General features: G+C 47.2%; 1 long non-coding RNA gene across 1 annotated transcript; it reads left to right on the top strand.

The window, feature by feature from the left end:
* The first annotated feature begins 7,815 nt into the window (after positions 1–7,815).
* LOC143823886 (uncharacterized) lies at positions 7,816–13,559 on the top strand. Its single transcript, XR_013226637.1, has 3 exons — positions 7,816–7,919; positions 10,283–11,339; positions 12,128–13,559. It is a non-coding gene; the product is annotated as an uncharacterized LOC143823886 (long non-coding RNA).
* The last annotated feature ends 2,684 nt before the right edge of the window (positions 13,560–16,243 follow it).

Here is a 16,243-nt window from a genome sequence, read left to right as displayed (position 1 = left end):
GTGATTTATTTACCAGCCCTCTTGGTTACTCATCTTGGGGCAGTTAGTAATGTCTAAAAATTCAATAAATCAATGATCCTGGGAATTGTAGTCCATGAACATCTGGAGGACCACAGGTTGACTACCCCTGCTCTCGAGGAACTGGTTGGCCGCTGTGTGAAAAAGGATGCTGGACTAGATGGACCATTGGTCTGATCCAGCAGGGCTTTGATGTTCTTATGAAATCCTCTATGCCCTGTTGTTGTCCCTCCAGAACTGGTTGGTCACAGTGTGAGAAAGGATGCTGGACTAGATGGACCAGTGGTCTAAGCCAACAGGGCTCTTCTGATGTTCTTATAAAGGCCTCTATGCCTTGTTCTTGGCCCGCCAAACAAACTGGTTGGCCACTGCGTAAGAAAGGACGCTCAACTAGATGGACCACTGGTCTGAGCCAGCAGGGCTCTTCTGATGTTCTTATGAAGGCCTCTCTGCCATGTTGTTGGCCCTCCAGAGGAACTGGTTGGCCACTGTGTGAGACAAGACGCTGGACTGAATGGACCATTGGTCTGATCCAATAGGACTTTTCTTATGTTCTTAAGCACTGAGCCATGACCCACCCCCAAATCCCAAAAGGATCTCTCTCCTCTACACATTCTGTATTTCTCCCCCACCCATTCCTTGCTCATCGTGACACTTCTCTAGTTTCAATGCAATTATCATTCTTCAGCTAAGCAAACACACGAGGAAATGTTACAAACACTTTGTTAATTAGTTTACAGTCATGTGCAAATAGTCTTGATCTCTGAGCATTATAAACAAGAGGGGGGGGGAAGGCTAAGTCTTGGAAAACATTCGATCACCCTTCAGTGAGACAGCTCACAGCCAGCAGCTGCTAGCAAAGTTTTAATCCAGTTTTGCTGCAGTTTCGCAAATAACAAGGGCTTAAAAAAAAAAAGCGTTAAAAACAATGCTTTCTTTACCTCCAGTTGGAACGAAAAGTCGTATTTTAATTTTTCATTTCAGCAAGAGCTGGATTCGCTTTTAAACAAATCCAGCAAAGTCTGCTAGTCCCCCCCCCCCAAAAAAAATCAGAGTTTCAAGAGAACTTAAAACACATGTGGACAATTAAGCATGTTTCAGAGCATGAATCACATTGCCCAACCCTAGAGAGGAGCTAGAAACAGATTGCTGAATGTTTCTCATTATGTGAGGCATTCTCAAGGGTCTGGTGGCAAAGCTGGTTGGTATTTCTGGGGGGCTTTCATCTCTGGAGAACTGTGTGCCATCTGCCAGGGACTGTGAGCCAAGGAATCGAGACGCCCAGAGCGCTTCCTGAATCTGCTTTAGTATCGTTTGCCTCAGCCTGCCTCTACATAGTGACCCTTGGTGGCCTCCCCGCCAAGTGATCATCCGGGCAGGTGGGACTTAGCATCTGAGATCTGGCTAGCCTGGAATATTTAAGCAAGGCTTTCTTAACTAGGATTTCTTAACTAGGGTTTCAGAGGTAGTTTGCTTCTGCCTGCCTCTACATAGTGACCCTTGGTGGCCTCCCAGCCAAGTGGTTATCCGGGCAGATGGGACTTAGCATCTGAGATCTAATGCTGGGAGCAATTGAGGGCAAAAGAAGAAGGGGACGACAGAGAATGAGGTGGCTGGATGGAGTCACTGAAGCAGTCGGTGCAAATTTAAATGGACTCCGGGGAATGGTAGAGGACAGGAAGACCTGGAGGATCATTGTCAATGGGGTCGCGATGGGTCAGACACGACTTAGCACCGAACAACAACAACAACAAGGGACCTCAGTGGATTACAAATACCAGAGAGTCCACCCTCCAACGCATCTCCTTTTCTCCAGGGAGACTGATCTCTGTAGCCTGCAAACGAGCTGTAATTCCAGGGGTTCCCCAGGACACACCTGGAGGCCGGCCTCCCCAAAACTGATCTCCAGGTGAAAGACATAAACTCTCCTGGAGAAAATGGCTGCTTTGCAGGATGGACTGTCTGGCATTATAAATGAGGTTCTGACCCTCCCCAAGCCCCCACCAGGGTCCACTCCCAAATCTCCAGATCTCCCCAGCCAGAGTCATGGCAACCCTACGTGTTGATTAGGGCAGGGGTAGTCAACCTGCGGTCCTCCAGATTTCCATGGACTACAATTCCCAGGAGCCCCTGCCAGAAAATGCTGGCAGGGGCTCATGGGAATTGTAGTCCATGAACATCTGGAGGACCACAGGTTGACTACCCCTGGATTAGGGGAATCATCCTGTTGAATGCATTGACTTATGCTGTAAGATCTACCTCAAGTCCTGGTGAGAAAGGGACACTATACAAAAGGAAGTCTGCTTGGCCTCCACCAAGATCTGGCCCCTACTTGGTGGAAGGAGCACCCAGAAGAGATCAGGTCCCTCATGGGACTCACCAAGCTCTCCTGCACAGGCACGCCACACTCAAACTTTGTTAAGTCACTTCAGACCGACACAGCTCAGCACATGACTTGTAAAAAATATTCATTCATTCATTCATTCATTCATTCATTCATTCATTCATTCATTCATTCATTCATTCATTCATTCATTCATTCGCTTTTTATACCGCCCTTCCATATAGCTCAGGCCAGTGAAATAGCTAAAATTTTAAAATTATGAAAGGTCCTTGCCCACACGCACAAGCCGTGGCCACCTCGCTGTTTTCATCGGTTTCACATAGAACATTTTGTGCTGCACTTTTTGCTCCAGGGACTGGGTCAAGCCAGAAACAAAGCACAAACCTTGCGAACAGCATGGAAGCTCAAGACTTCAGAACGCCGTTCTCTCTCTAGTTCAAAAGCACCGCCGTTATGTTTTTCCCGCTGAACTCTTCAACCATCCCCCCCCCCCTGACAAAACTGGGTAGCTTGTTCAGCACGGCTTGGTCACAGTAAGGTGAAGGGGGCCGGGGGGGTGGTAGACACAACCAAAGCGACATCTTGTTGTTTCCTTCACACACACACACACACACCCATACTCCATTCTTCTGTCTCTCTCTCCCCCTCTCCTTTTTCATCTTCCTTGTGAATTTAGAGAGCTTCGGGCTTTTGAACTCTCGGCTTCTTCAAAGGGTGACACGTGAGTTTCAGGTGCTTTGTTAAGTTCCCAGTTTGGGGGAGAGGGAGGAAAGGTTCCCTCTGTACAACTGGCTGGGCTAGTTTCCCCTTTGCTCTTAGAACAAAGTTTCGCATCCTGACCCTCGCTTCATTCTTGGGATCCGGATCAGAGCCTCCACCCTCTCCTACAGAAGCCCGCAAGTCTCAGCTCTGCATCAGAAGGTCATTCGCTAGATGTCCCGTTTCCTCTTTTATTTCCAGTGCCACCTGGTGGCAGAATTCTGCACAGTTCTCCTGCAGCCACTGCAGGAACTGTGCAAAGGATTGGCCTAATCGGAGGGCTTTATTTTTGGTAATCGGATTCAAATGGGTAGCCGTGTTGGTCTGAAGGAGCACAGCCAAATCAGAATCTTTGTTGGTCTTAAAGGTGCTGCTGGACTCTGGTTTTATTTTGGTAATCAGAGCTGCGTGCGCACACTTTTGGCCCAAGGCCAAGCAAAAACCTGACGACAGGTAGAAGTCTGAGGAAGGCATGAGCTTTCAAGTGCAAGCATTCTTCGTCAGACTATAGTCTTGGGAAAAGTGCTTGCCCTCGAAAGCTCACGCCCTGAATAAATCTTTGTTGGTCTTAAAGATGCTCCTGGACTCTGATTTTATTCCCCCATTCAATCATTGCACCACGATGGGGCTTTTGAGCTGGCGTGCACACAACTATGGTGGGTCATCGCAAGAGCGTAGAACAGGGGTAGTCAAACTGCGGCCCTCCAGATGTCCATGGACTACAATTCCTATGAGCCCCTGCCAGCGAATGTGGACATCTGGAGGGCCGCAGTTTGACTACCCCTGGCGTAGAAAGTGCAGCCCCTTTAGTACGTTTGCCTGGAACTATCCAAAATGGCACACACTTGGTATCAACAAAAAGAACTGCCTGGCATACAATCAGAGGGGCTTATTACGGGTGTTCGTTCACACACTTGGATTCTGCAGAAATTGCTGTCTGCTGTGGAACCTGTGTGGCTTCCCTGTCAACTGAGCAGAACTCATTAGAATTTCCAGCTGCTGATTTTAAAAGAGAGAGAGAGAAAGAAAGAGAGAGAGAGAGAGACCTAATACATTCCGGGAGGTCCCAGGAATAGGGAAGCATGAACAAACGAAAACAGATATGCCAAAACATAGCCGGGCTTGGAAACGGTTTTATTACTCATGCAGGATTAACTCTGGCTCCATGACCTGGGCCTCCAATCTTGTAAAGAAAGCAGATTTAGACAGTGAAACACGGTTGCAACCAGCCAGGGTTTTGGTACTGAAGGCAGCACCGCAGCCTCAGGCCTGACCCGGATGGTGATGCCTAACAGCAAATTTATTTATTTAGGATATTTCTGTGCTGCTGCTGCTGCTGCTAGATGTTCCTGTTTACAGAAGCCAGCCTCCGGGTGGGACCTGGGGATCCCCCAGAATTACCACTCATCTACATTATGGTGCTGCCATGTAGGCTAGGCCTCTACCCACTTCCAGAAAGTCTCCCTGCCACCTCCCACTAAGTGGCACTTCTGGATTAGACTTGGTCCGGAGTCCCTCCAGAAGATTAGAGCTACAGACTAACAGCATTTTGAAAGTCTGCAGTCCTTTGTGGACGAGGCACAGATCCAGACTCATGGTGCTTTAAGGTTTAAAAGAGAGACGGTCTCTACTGGAAAGGTTATGCACGGAAATATATTAGATTCATCTGCTTTAGTCTCCTTGCTGAAGCAGAGTACAAAATCTTAAAAGATAGTGACAAAGAAAACACATTGCAAGCCTCTTGTATCGAGGCTGTAGGCAGACTACATGCCGCACATCGGCAGACAGCCTGATGGAGGGCACTGCTCCTTGCTTGCTTCTGCAAAGGACAAACATTGAACTTCTTCCTGAAGAAGCAGAAAGTGGGTGGGAGCCCACCTTAACCAACAGAGTCCCTCAGACCATGTGCAAGAGTTTCTCCTCTGCTCATGGCTGTAATTCCCAGCACAACTAGTGAGCACCCACGTGCAGCTTAGCTGTTTAAATGGCTTAACAACAGTCCTTCAAGGCTGACTTCACCAAATTACTCGCCGATTGCGATTCCAACAGGGAGCAGCAGCAGCGGCCGGGGGCTTGGCAACCACAGCTTAAGAGGCGGATAGCAGAGTTGAGCGGCTGGTATGTCGGAGAAGAAAAAATGCCTTCTGAGATGTACGAAAACGAATGTTGTGCAGTTAATATTTTAAACATGCTTTAAGGCGGTACGTCCTTGGGTGACACGGAAGGGGCTTGTCGGTTTAGCTGGCGCCCTTGCTCCTGTTTAGTGAAAAACAAAAAGTACAACTGTTTCCCCTTCACCCCAATGCTGCCGATGTCTTTTGTAGGCTATTAAATCCTTCTGGCCCAGGAGGGAAGAGTAGCAGATTTAGCCACTGGCTCTCGTTAAGATATGGGTGCTAAGAGAAGAAGTGAATACACTTTTGCCATTTGTCAGGAGGGTTTCGTTTTCAACAGCTGATGAGAAGCAGAACTTTCAGCCTGCAGTTGTTCCCACGGAAGACCTGGAAGCCAACCGTTTGGTTCAGTTTACCAAACATTAAAGAGCAGAGGGGCTTGCTTCCAGAGGGTGAGATGGCTCTTGCGTGGCTTCTCAAACATGTATTTATTTACTTCTTTTGACATTTGTATCCTGCCCTCCCCCAGAGGCTCAGGGCGGGTTACACAGTTTCAAATACAGAGGGTTTCAAATAAAGAGGGTTTTAAAACTCTGAAATGCATCCACTTTAAATCAAACCTTCAGGCTGCCTCCCTTTTGTGGAAGTTTTTGTTGTTGTTGTTGTTGTTAGATTTATTCCCCGCCGCTATCAGCAAGCCTCCTCGTGGAGGGTTATGTCAGGGGTAGTCAAACTGCGGCCCTCCAGATGTCCATGGACCACAATTCCCAGAAGCCCCTGCCAGCATTCGCTGGCAGGGGCTTCTGGGAATTGTGGTCCATGGACATCTGGAGGGCCGCAGTTTGACTACCCCTGGGTTATGTAATAAAAACCCCACATAAAATAGTTATTATGATCCCCCATTAAAATCATGCACCCCGGCAGCAAGACACCTATCCCACCCCCGCAACAATGAACTTGTTCTTGGTGCACCATGGGGGGGGAGATCTACTGATGCTGGCGGTGTGCCACGAGGCGATAATCTGGCTTTGGTAGCAGTCTCTCCTAGAGGGGCCCATCTGATCATCCATTCCCTGACCTCAACCGTAGACCTGGCGGAAGAGCTCCGTTTTGCAGGCCCCGCAGGGCCCTCAACTCTTCCGGGAGCTTATTCCACCAGGTTGGGGCCAGCCTTTCTCAGCTCTTTTACGGTTGAGAACCCCCTGGAACATTCTTCAGACTTTGAGAAGCCACAGAAGTGCCACAATCGTGTAGAATTTGGTTGGGAAGAAGAGCTGTGGACACGCCCACCCAGGGCCCCTCCCCTCCCCACTCCCTCCAAGCCCATCACTGACCATTTTGGGAAAGGACGCTGCATGTGCTGGCAGGGGTTCATGGGAATTGTAGTCCATGGACATCTGGAGAGCCACTTACGGGGGCACCATAAGTCCACTGCAACCTGATGGCACCCTCCACCCCCTCCCCACCTTTTAGAGTTTTCTACCTTTGAGACACTTGCATTGATTCCGCTGCTATGGTATCTCCGTATGTTAGAAGCAGAATTCCTTTATGCTGCAGAGGATTCCAGGCTATGTTCCAGGATGTGTTCTGGTTTACTGATGGAATCTGATCAGGGGCTTTTCTTCAAAGGCCACCCCCTGCCCAGCAAACCTCTGAAGCATCCCATGGTTCTCTGGCAGAAATTCTGAGGAGGCTGTAGGATGCCTTTACATGGGTCCTAATGAAAACACTTAAGGTAAAATGTTTGCTTCTAGCTGAAGCTGAATAGCTGCAAGATCTTTTTCCTTGTCTACAAGGCTAAGACCACGCAGGTTTGTCATAAAGAACCCCACATTACTTCAAATGACTGTTATTCCCCTTAACCACTAAATTCTTTGACACACTTTCAGACTTTCTAATCCCAGGACTTCTAACCACCTGAGAACTCCAGAGCCGGCTTGGTGTAGTGAGCAAAGAGCAGCGGCCTCTAATTTGGAGAACTGGGTTTGATTCCCTGCTCCTCCCCATGTAGCCAGCTGGGTGACCTTGGGTCAGTCACCGTTCTCTCAGAGCTCTCTGAGCCTCACCTACCTCACAGGGTGCAGTTGTAGGGAGAGGAAGGGAAGGCAAGTTGCCTTGAGACTCTTTCAGGTAGTAAAAACCAGGATGCAAAAAGGGTGGGTGGGGGGGAAACAACAACCCTGCTCTTCTTCTTTCAAAAAAGCAATCATACATCAGCGAAAATAAAACTGGGGATGGGGGACCGTTGTCTGAATCCACGGCCCAGGGAAGCCAAAACAGCCCTAGTGGGCTTCATAAATCAATCTCCCGCCAGCGTCTGAACTTTGAAGTCGACAGATGGGTCGTAATAGAAACAACCTCATTCCTTCTCCTGCCACACCTGGACAAAGTCCTTCCTTTCGAGATGAATTTCGCAGAAGACAGATAAACCGAATTACCCGAGTGTTACCAGCCGACATCAAAGTCTCTCCCGGAATTTTTTTAGAGGACATAATCAGATTCCGATGCTCCGAGCAGGGGGACCTACCAAGTGTTCATTTGATCACAACTTTCCCCCCCCCCAAAAAAAAAAAGAAAGAAAGAAAAAGGGTTTTGCCACTGAAAGATGCCTAATCAATTACAGAACAGACGTCTGCTCCGGCTAGTTATTGATGACTTAGTTGAAAGGACGTGAGCTACGCCGGGTAAGTCTGGAAGGAGGAGAAACTAGACGGTGGCTGCAAGAAGAGGAGGGACTAGGAACACGGAGGCCCATCGCACAGGCAATTTTCCCGTTACTGCCAGTAGAGTCCAGTCCAATAGCACCTGGGTGGTGCTGGAAAGGACCTAGCAGCTCCTAGAATCAGCCTGATTGGGAGGCAGGTTGGTCAGTCACCGTAGAAAAGAACTATACAGTCTGTGCCTTGCCAAGCCAGGGGCAGCATCCAAACCACATTTTGTGGTTTGCTAGGTGATTGACAAGAGCCTCTTGTGGCGCAGAGTGGTAAGGCAGCAGACATGCAGTCTGAAAGCTTTGCCCATGAGGCTGGGAGTTCAATCCCAGCAGCCGGCTCAAGGTTGACTCAGCCTTCCATCCTTCCGAGGTCGGTAAAATGAGTACCCAGCTTGCTGTGGGGTAAACGGTAATGACTGGGGAAGGCACTGGCAAACCACCCCGTATTGAGTCTGCCATGAAAACGCTAGAGGGTGTCACCCCAAGGGTCAGACATGACTCAGTGCTTGCACAGGGGATACCTTTACCTTTAGGTGATTGACATCTTTCTTGGTTTTATTGTTTGTTTGTTTGCTTGTTTGTTTGCTTGTTTGATTGATTGATATTATAGCCTGCCACTCGCAGAAAAAACTAGCCTCTCCCCTCCCTGCACAGTAGACTTCCTTGGGGAACAGACAGAAGGGGAGTAGGCTGACATTGCAGAGAGCTCTGATTGCAACAGGATACCCTTAATTTGGCCTTAGGAAGCTTCATAAACCCACACTAGAAGTTCCGCCATGCCGAAGGACAATCACTTCTTCCAGCCTAGCCAGCCTGGAACCACCACAACGGCTTCCGTTCGCATACCAACCACACAAAATAAAAAGGACGGCCTTTCCTGTGTTCTCTCCACCGTCCCTTTTAAGAACAAAAACGGGACTGATCATCTGGGCATATCTTATTCATAGAATCACAGAATCATAGAGTTGGAAGGGGTCATACAGGCCATAGAATCATAGAATCCTAGAATCATAGAATTGGAAGGGGCCATACAGGCCATCTAGCCCAGCCCCCTGCTCAACGCAGGATCAGCCCTAAGCATCCTAAAGCATCCAAGAAAAGTGTGTATCCAACCTTTGCTTGAAGACTGCCAGTGAGGGGGAGCTCACCACCCCCTTAGGCAGCCTATTCCACTGCTGAACTACTCTGACTGTGAACATTATTTTCCTGATATCTAGCCTATATCGTTGTACTTGAAGTTTAAACCCATTACTGCGTGTCCTCTCCTCTGCAGCCAGCAGAAACAGCATCCTGCCCTCCTCCAAGTGACAACCTTTCAAATACTTAAAGAGGGCTATCATGTCCCCTCTCAACCTCCTTTTCTCCGGGCTGAACATTCCCAAGTCCCTCAACCTATCTTCATAGGGCTTGGTCCCTTGGCCCCAGATCATCCTCGTCGCTCTCCTCTGTGCCCTTTCAATTTTATCTACGTCCTTCTTGAAGTGAGGCCTCCAGAACTGCACACAGGACTCCAGGTGTGGTCTGACCAGTTCCCTAACGAAATCAACAGGGCTTCTCTTGTTTGTCCTCTTCGCCCCTGTTGAAGAGTCCCAGCATCCACGGCTCCCCCGACTGTCCTTTTCCGCGTTTCATTGATCAATTCACAGGCCCCGGCTTCTTTATCCTTGCCGAATCAAGACAAGAGGCCGCTGGACGGAGATGAAAATATCCCTCCGAATGGCATTGCCGCCGATTCTGGCCAAGAGTCTCCGGCATTCAAGAAACACGCTGCGTGAGCCCAAACACAGACACACGCATTGAAGCTTACTGAAGCCCAGCCAAATTTCCGCTGAACTGCTCTGCTTGGGTATAGGGGTGGGGGAAAATTGAAGTGGTCCCCACTGCTCTGAAAGGCCACAGGGCTGTTTGTGGCGCATGGACAGCCCCCCTCCAAGAAAAAGCTTTCTCAGCAACAGAAGTGGCCTAGTGCCAAGGGAAAGTTCTTGGGTTGGGTCCTCCCCAAAAGCAGGAGGTCTATCACAACCTGAGCTTTCCACAGTTCTTGGAGCAGCCTGAATTTGTTTTGTGTTATTTTGTGCATGGGTTTGTGGTCGGGAGGTTGGGGGGAGGGGTCGTTGCCTTGGAATAACAACACAAAACAAAGAGGACCAGTCATTTGCATTTGCGGGGTTCCTTTGGAGGGCTAAAACAAGCAGAAGTTAAAAGTGCTATCCACCGCGCGTGGAACGAATGGCAAAGGCTTGTTTTCATCTCGCCGGTATTGAACTGGTTCCCGCAGTTTACTTTTTCCTTTTTTTCCCTCTCTTTCTCCCCCCCCCCCAACCTCTTTTTTAGTATCTTCTGGCATCTTTGGATCAGCCGACAAAGAAATTCTTTTTGGACTCAGCATGCGGTCAAATGAAGATCCAGTTCAAAGTGACATGAAATCAGAAATATTGGCTAGATAACAGGTATTGTCTTTTTCGGGGGCCCCTCTGTTCTTCATTGTCAGGAGTCGCCATAACTGGAGAGACATGCTCACAAAGAAGTAAGAAATGTTCAAAGTAAGAAACAGATGCTTTATTAGAAGGCAAGCCTTGCTCTTTCTTCTATTCATTTCATCCTAACACAGGCAGGTTTCCAAGGGGGGAAAAAAGCAAGCTTTGAAGTTCTCCTCTTCTTCTTTTCCATTTGATGGGCTTAAAAAAATATATATCCTAATTTCCAATTGCCAACGAGGCCTACTTAATGTTCTTATGTTACAAAAATATTTTAACGCCGTAATAACAGGATCATTTGCCTGCCCTCGTTTATATTTAGCACCTTGTCTAATGACTTAATGGGAAAGGGGCATCTGACTAGTGGTTCTTATGGAACCAGCTCCTGATAAAAATAAAGAGGCCCCAAAATCACATTGATCTTGGCAGGTGGGGTTTGAAGCCGAACCTTTTGACTTTTGGAGTCCGGCAATAGTTAAGCAACCTGCTCTGGTGCCCTGGTGGAAGGTCTTTCTTTCTTTCCCCCCTGATTCCTGCGAAATTCCACTACGGACGTCACAAAGCAATAGGGTTCCATGGGCTGGATCCATCATTCTGCTGATGATAAAGGAAAGACTACCCAAAAAAGGTTAGGCTGTGGGTCGTGGAACTTACATGGCCATGGGTATTACAAGTACCATGTGAGTTGGGAGATAAGGAAGGTAACAAAGGCAATAGGGTGAGACAATGTGAAAAATGCTGGCTGGGTTGATCCAACCCCATTTTTTACAAGGAGGTGTAGATACAGATTGTCCTCATGCATTGATATCTGCTCATCAATAGGACACATGGAGATGTCTCATACTGAATCAGGCCCAGGTCCACTGAACTCAGTACTGTCCACTCAACTTGGCAGAGGTTCACCAAGTTCTCAGGTAGAGGTCTTTCACATTGCTTACTACCTGGTCCTTTATGGGGAGATGCCAATGACAGGACCTGGGACCTTCTGGATACCAAGCAAGGACTCTCCCACTAAGCGACAGGCCCTCCCCAAATATCCAAAGCTTCTCAGATATGGCCAGAATAAACTTCCCAGAGTTGAAAAGCCATTATTTGAATCTGTAACGGAGAGTCTGCTAGAGAGTGGTGGTCCTTCAACAGTCTAATGTACTCCTGAGAGAGGACGTAGCCAGAATTCCCTAACAAGCTGTGCAGACTCAAAAGATAGTAGAGAAGCCGGTCTTTGTCAGAACGGTCACCATAGACTAGGCGCTGACATGAGTTCCAGCCTGTGTTCAGATGTGTTTGATGTAGGCCTTCTTGCTGATAGCTCCCTTGGCTCCGTTGTCCCCAAGCTTCCCAGTGAGAAGGAGTTGAGTTGTCTCTATTCTGTGTGAAAGCAGCCAGGAATGCTCGTATCAATGGTCCATGTCCCCTTCCTCATCCACGGGTTGACTAGGGGTGCCACTTGTGTCACATGTTATCTGGAGGGGACATCAGGAAACCACCAGGTTCAGGAGTGGACTCTCTTTAACAGTGCCCTCCTAAGACTAGCAATGTCCTTCTCAGCTTTTGGCCTCCTCTTACTGGTGTGCAGTTGAAAGGAACAGCTCTGAATAATCTGAATGGCTATTACAAGCCAAAGCTGCTATCTGGTGATTCAGAAACAATTCTACTCCGGTGCAGTCCTACCTGATTACCAGCAATTCCAATTTATTTACAGCAAGCCAGCGTCTTCCGTCCAACAGGAAGCAACCGGCATAGATATTACTTATCATCCCAGACACCGATTCATCCATTGTTCCTTCTTGCAAGTGACATTATGTTCAAATACCGAACTATCCATTTCAGGGGGATGTAAATCTCTCTTTATTATGGCAACAACGGCAATTTTCTATTGTCATCCCTTTTGTGCTCCTAAGTGAAGAATTAAAATGTCAGTGTTCATTGTTGCTTCTTCATATTTTATGGATTAAGCTATATTTTTTTTCTTTTCTTTTTTTTTCTGCGCGCATGGAAATGTTTTGGAGGCCCGTGCTACAATGGGAGAACTTCACAGAGGCGGAAAGAGGAAGTGAATTATTTAGCAAGGCGACGAACTTCATTATCGCAAACACAAACACACTGAAAGACACCTCGCTATAAAAAGGGATTCAATGATATAAAATCGGAAACGCTGAATGCCTGAGCGGAAGACAAAGAGACGGATCCGCAGAGCGCTAACACATAAGGTTACTGGCGGGGAGGGGACAAAACAAAATATTGTCCACGATGACTAAAGAAAGAGCCATTCGTGCTGCAAACACTCCCAGAAACGTTATACTGAATGCATGTCAACTGAAAAACATCTCTGGACAGAGGGATAGCTTAAAGGTAAAGGTAAAGGTAAAGGTATCCCCTGTGCAAGCACCGAGTCATGTCTGACCCTTGGGGTGACGCCCTCTAGCGTTTTCATGGCAGACTCAATACGGGGTGGTTTGCCAGTGCCTTCCCCAGTCATTACCGTTTACCCCCCAGCAAGCTGGGTACTCATTTTACCGACCTCGGAAGGATGGAAGGCTGAGTCAACCTTGAGCCGGCTGCTGGGATTGAACTCCCAGCCTCATGGGCAAAGCTTTCAGACGGCTGCCTTACCACTCTGCGCCACAAGAGGCTCTGAGGGATAGCTTAGAAATTTTAAATATAGAAATTAGGGTCACCAAATCCAGGTGGGGTCTAGAGATCGCCAGACAAGAGAGATCAGGGTAGCCATTTTCTTCGAGAGAACTGGAAGATGGACTTCATGGCTATATACTCTGCTGAAGTCTCTCACCTCCCCAAATTCAACCCTCCCCAAGCTCCACCTTCAAATCTCCGGGAATTTCCAAACCTGGAGTTTTTACCATTTAGCAACCCACCCACCCCCAACTGTGGCGAGCACCCCCTGCTCAGTGCAGGATCAGCCTCAATGTTTTTATGTTTTGCTATGTCCTGTATTTATTTTAAGCATTTCATATGTATTTTAATTCTGTTTTTGAACTCTGTTAAATTATTTTTGATAATGTAAGTTTGGAGGGGGGGTTAATTTTAATGATTTTATCATGTGATTTTATCATTTATGTTTTAAAGCATTAGCCACCTTGGTGGCCCTTGTAAGACCACAAAGGTGAGAGAGAAACTGGGTAAAAATAAAATAAATACATAAACATATAGCTGCCTTGGTGGTCAATGAAGACTTTCGTGTTTCATTTGTTGTTCCCTCAGTGATCCCAACTTTTTAATTGCTGTTTTTTTAATGTCTTGGTACATATGTTAACTGTTTTTTAATGTGTTTTAATGATGTGTGTTTGGAAGGGAGTTGATTGATTTTCATGGTTTTATAACGTAATTTTATCACGTACATTTTGGATTGTCAGTCGCCTTGGCCCAAACCCTCACGAGGCCAGAAAGGTAGGGGTACACATCTGGTAAGCCAATAAACAAGAAATGCAAGCCTAACCTCTTCCCTGATCAGCTAGTTGTCTAGAGGCAGAGCTTTGGGTGTCAGGTAGAATCCCTTCCAGTCTGAAGTGGGGGGGGGGCTCTCAGGAGAACTCTATTAGAACAGTCTGTTACTAGCGGATTAAGGATTTCTTGGAGATTTGCTGCTGAAAGGAAACCAGGAGTAGTACTTCCCTTGGCTTTGCCCCCCCCCCAACTAAACCCCCCCAATAACCCTCAAGAAAGCACATCTGGAACAGCTGCACCGTTTTGCTCAACATTCCGCAACGGAAAAGTTTTACATTGTAAGCTCCTCGGGCCAGGAATGTTACGTGTTACGCTGTATATTTATGGCACTCTATAAATAATGATTTTTTTTCCATTAATTATTTTCTTTCCTACTGCCTTAAGTGAACACAGCCATTTACAAGTATATAAAACACAAACCTTTTTCCCCCTAAGGAGCTTGTAAGGTAAACTATTGCCGACACCCAAGGACCTGTGGAATGTGCATTATGTTACAAGGGGACACGGTGCAATTTCATGTCCAGAGAGAAACAGAAGTCTCTGCTTCGGAACTGAAAGTTTAGGGAGAGGCCATAGCTCAGCATCTTCTTGGCATGCAGAAGGTCCCAGGTTCGATCCCCAGCATCTCCAGTTAAAAGGACCAGGACGCAGGTGATGCAAAAGACCTTGGCCTGAGACCTTGGAGGGCTGCTGTCATTCTGAGTAGCCAAGATTGACCTTGATGAACCCATGATCTGATTCATTCTAAGGCAGCTTCCTGGGTTCGTGTGGATGAGTGGGTGTCTTGATGTGCTTTTGTGAGAGGATCTATGGCTCAACAGGATGCAAAACAACAGACGGTTAGTTAGGACTCTCTCTCTCTCTTTCTATACAAAGTTGTTTCTCTTTGTAATAAAACTATTCTGTTCTTTCAAACAGCCTGGTGGTGCACCCCTCTCTGCACACTGAAACTCTGCCAAATGCAAAACAGTTCAATAAATTGTGGACCATTTTGCTAAGTGTCAAGCTGCAACTCTGGTTACCTCATCTCTCCTTCCTCTTCCCTCTAGAGTTATTGGTGGAGGGGATGGGGGGGGGGGGTTTGGTGTAGTGGTTAGGAGTGCGGACTTCTAATTTGGCGAGCTGGGTTAGATTCTGCACTGCCCTGCATGCAGCCAGCTGGGTGACCTTGGGCTCGCCACAGCACTGATAAAGCTGTTCTGACTGAGCAGTAATCTCAGGGCTCTCAGCCTCACCTCCCTCACAGGGTGCCTGTTGTGGGGAGAGGAAAGGGAAGGTGACTGTAAGCCTCTTTGAGACTGGGTAGAGAAAAGCAGCATATAAGAACCAATTCTTCTTCTTCTTCTTCTTCTTCTTCTTCTTCTTCTTCTTCTTCTTCTTCTTCTTCTTCTTCTTCTTCTTCTTCTTCTAGGTTCCACTCAAATCAAATTTTTGCTTCCTACCAACATGGCTGCCCACCAGGATAAGATCTCAACGTGGAAACGAAAACGTTCAACATACAGAGAAAGTTTCAATAGTGATCTCCTTTTGGGAAACATTAGAACAGGAGCCTTCCATTCAAGACTGCAATGAAAGAACTACTGACTTGGATATAAGAAGATGAAGTCTTGAATGCTACTGTTTTCTTTCATCGGGGAAGAACAAGTGAATCAAAGCAGGAGATTTTACCTTTCTTACCTGCCCTTGAGGACAACCTTTTAGATAAATGATGAGATCTGGCCAGGCAGGAAATGCTGGCATTTAGTACACCCATCAGCTCATATCAAAACGTTTTACATGTAAATCTACGTTCAAGAAGAATGGACCCGTCAAAATTAAAGGCCAAACTTTTATAATAAAAAAAACACCAAAAAACATAAAAGGAGGGAAGAAAAGAAACTAAAGAGATTCTTCATTCTTGGGCCATTTTCAAATATTCTTCTTTTTTTTAAATCTCCTTTACCTTAGATGCAAGAGCCTCTTGTGGCGCAGAGTGGTAAGGCAGCCGTCTGAAAGCTTTGCCCATAAGGCTGGGAGTTCAATCCCAGCAGCCGGCTCAAGGTTGACTCAGCCTTCCATCCTTCCGAGGTCGGTAAAATGAGTACCCAGCTTGCTGGGGGGTAAACGGTCATGACTGGGGAAGGCACTGGCAAACCACCCCGTATTGAGTCTGCCATGAAAACGCTGGAGGGCGTCACCCCAAGGGTCAGACATGACTCGGTGCTTGCACAGGGGATACCTTTACCTTTACCTTTACCTTAGATGCTCTCACTTTATCCCAAAAGTTCACAAAGGCAGATCTGTGGGCAAAAGTTTCTACTCCTTGAAGTGCTTGTATCTGGCCAACAATGTCAGAAGCACGCATGTAGGTACG

The sequence above is a fragment of the Paroedura picta genome, chromosome 14 (genome assembly GCF_049243985.1).
Source record: "Paroedura picta isolate Pp20150507F chromosome 14, Ppicta_v3.0, whole genome shotgun sequence".
Classification (NCBI taxonomy): Eukaryota; Metazoa; Chordata; class Lepidosauria; order Squamata; family Gekkonidae; genus Paroedura; species Paroedura picta.
This window is presented reverse-complemented; position numbering and strand designations above follow the sequence as displayed.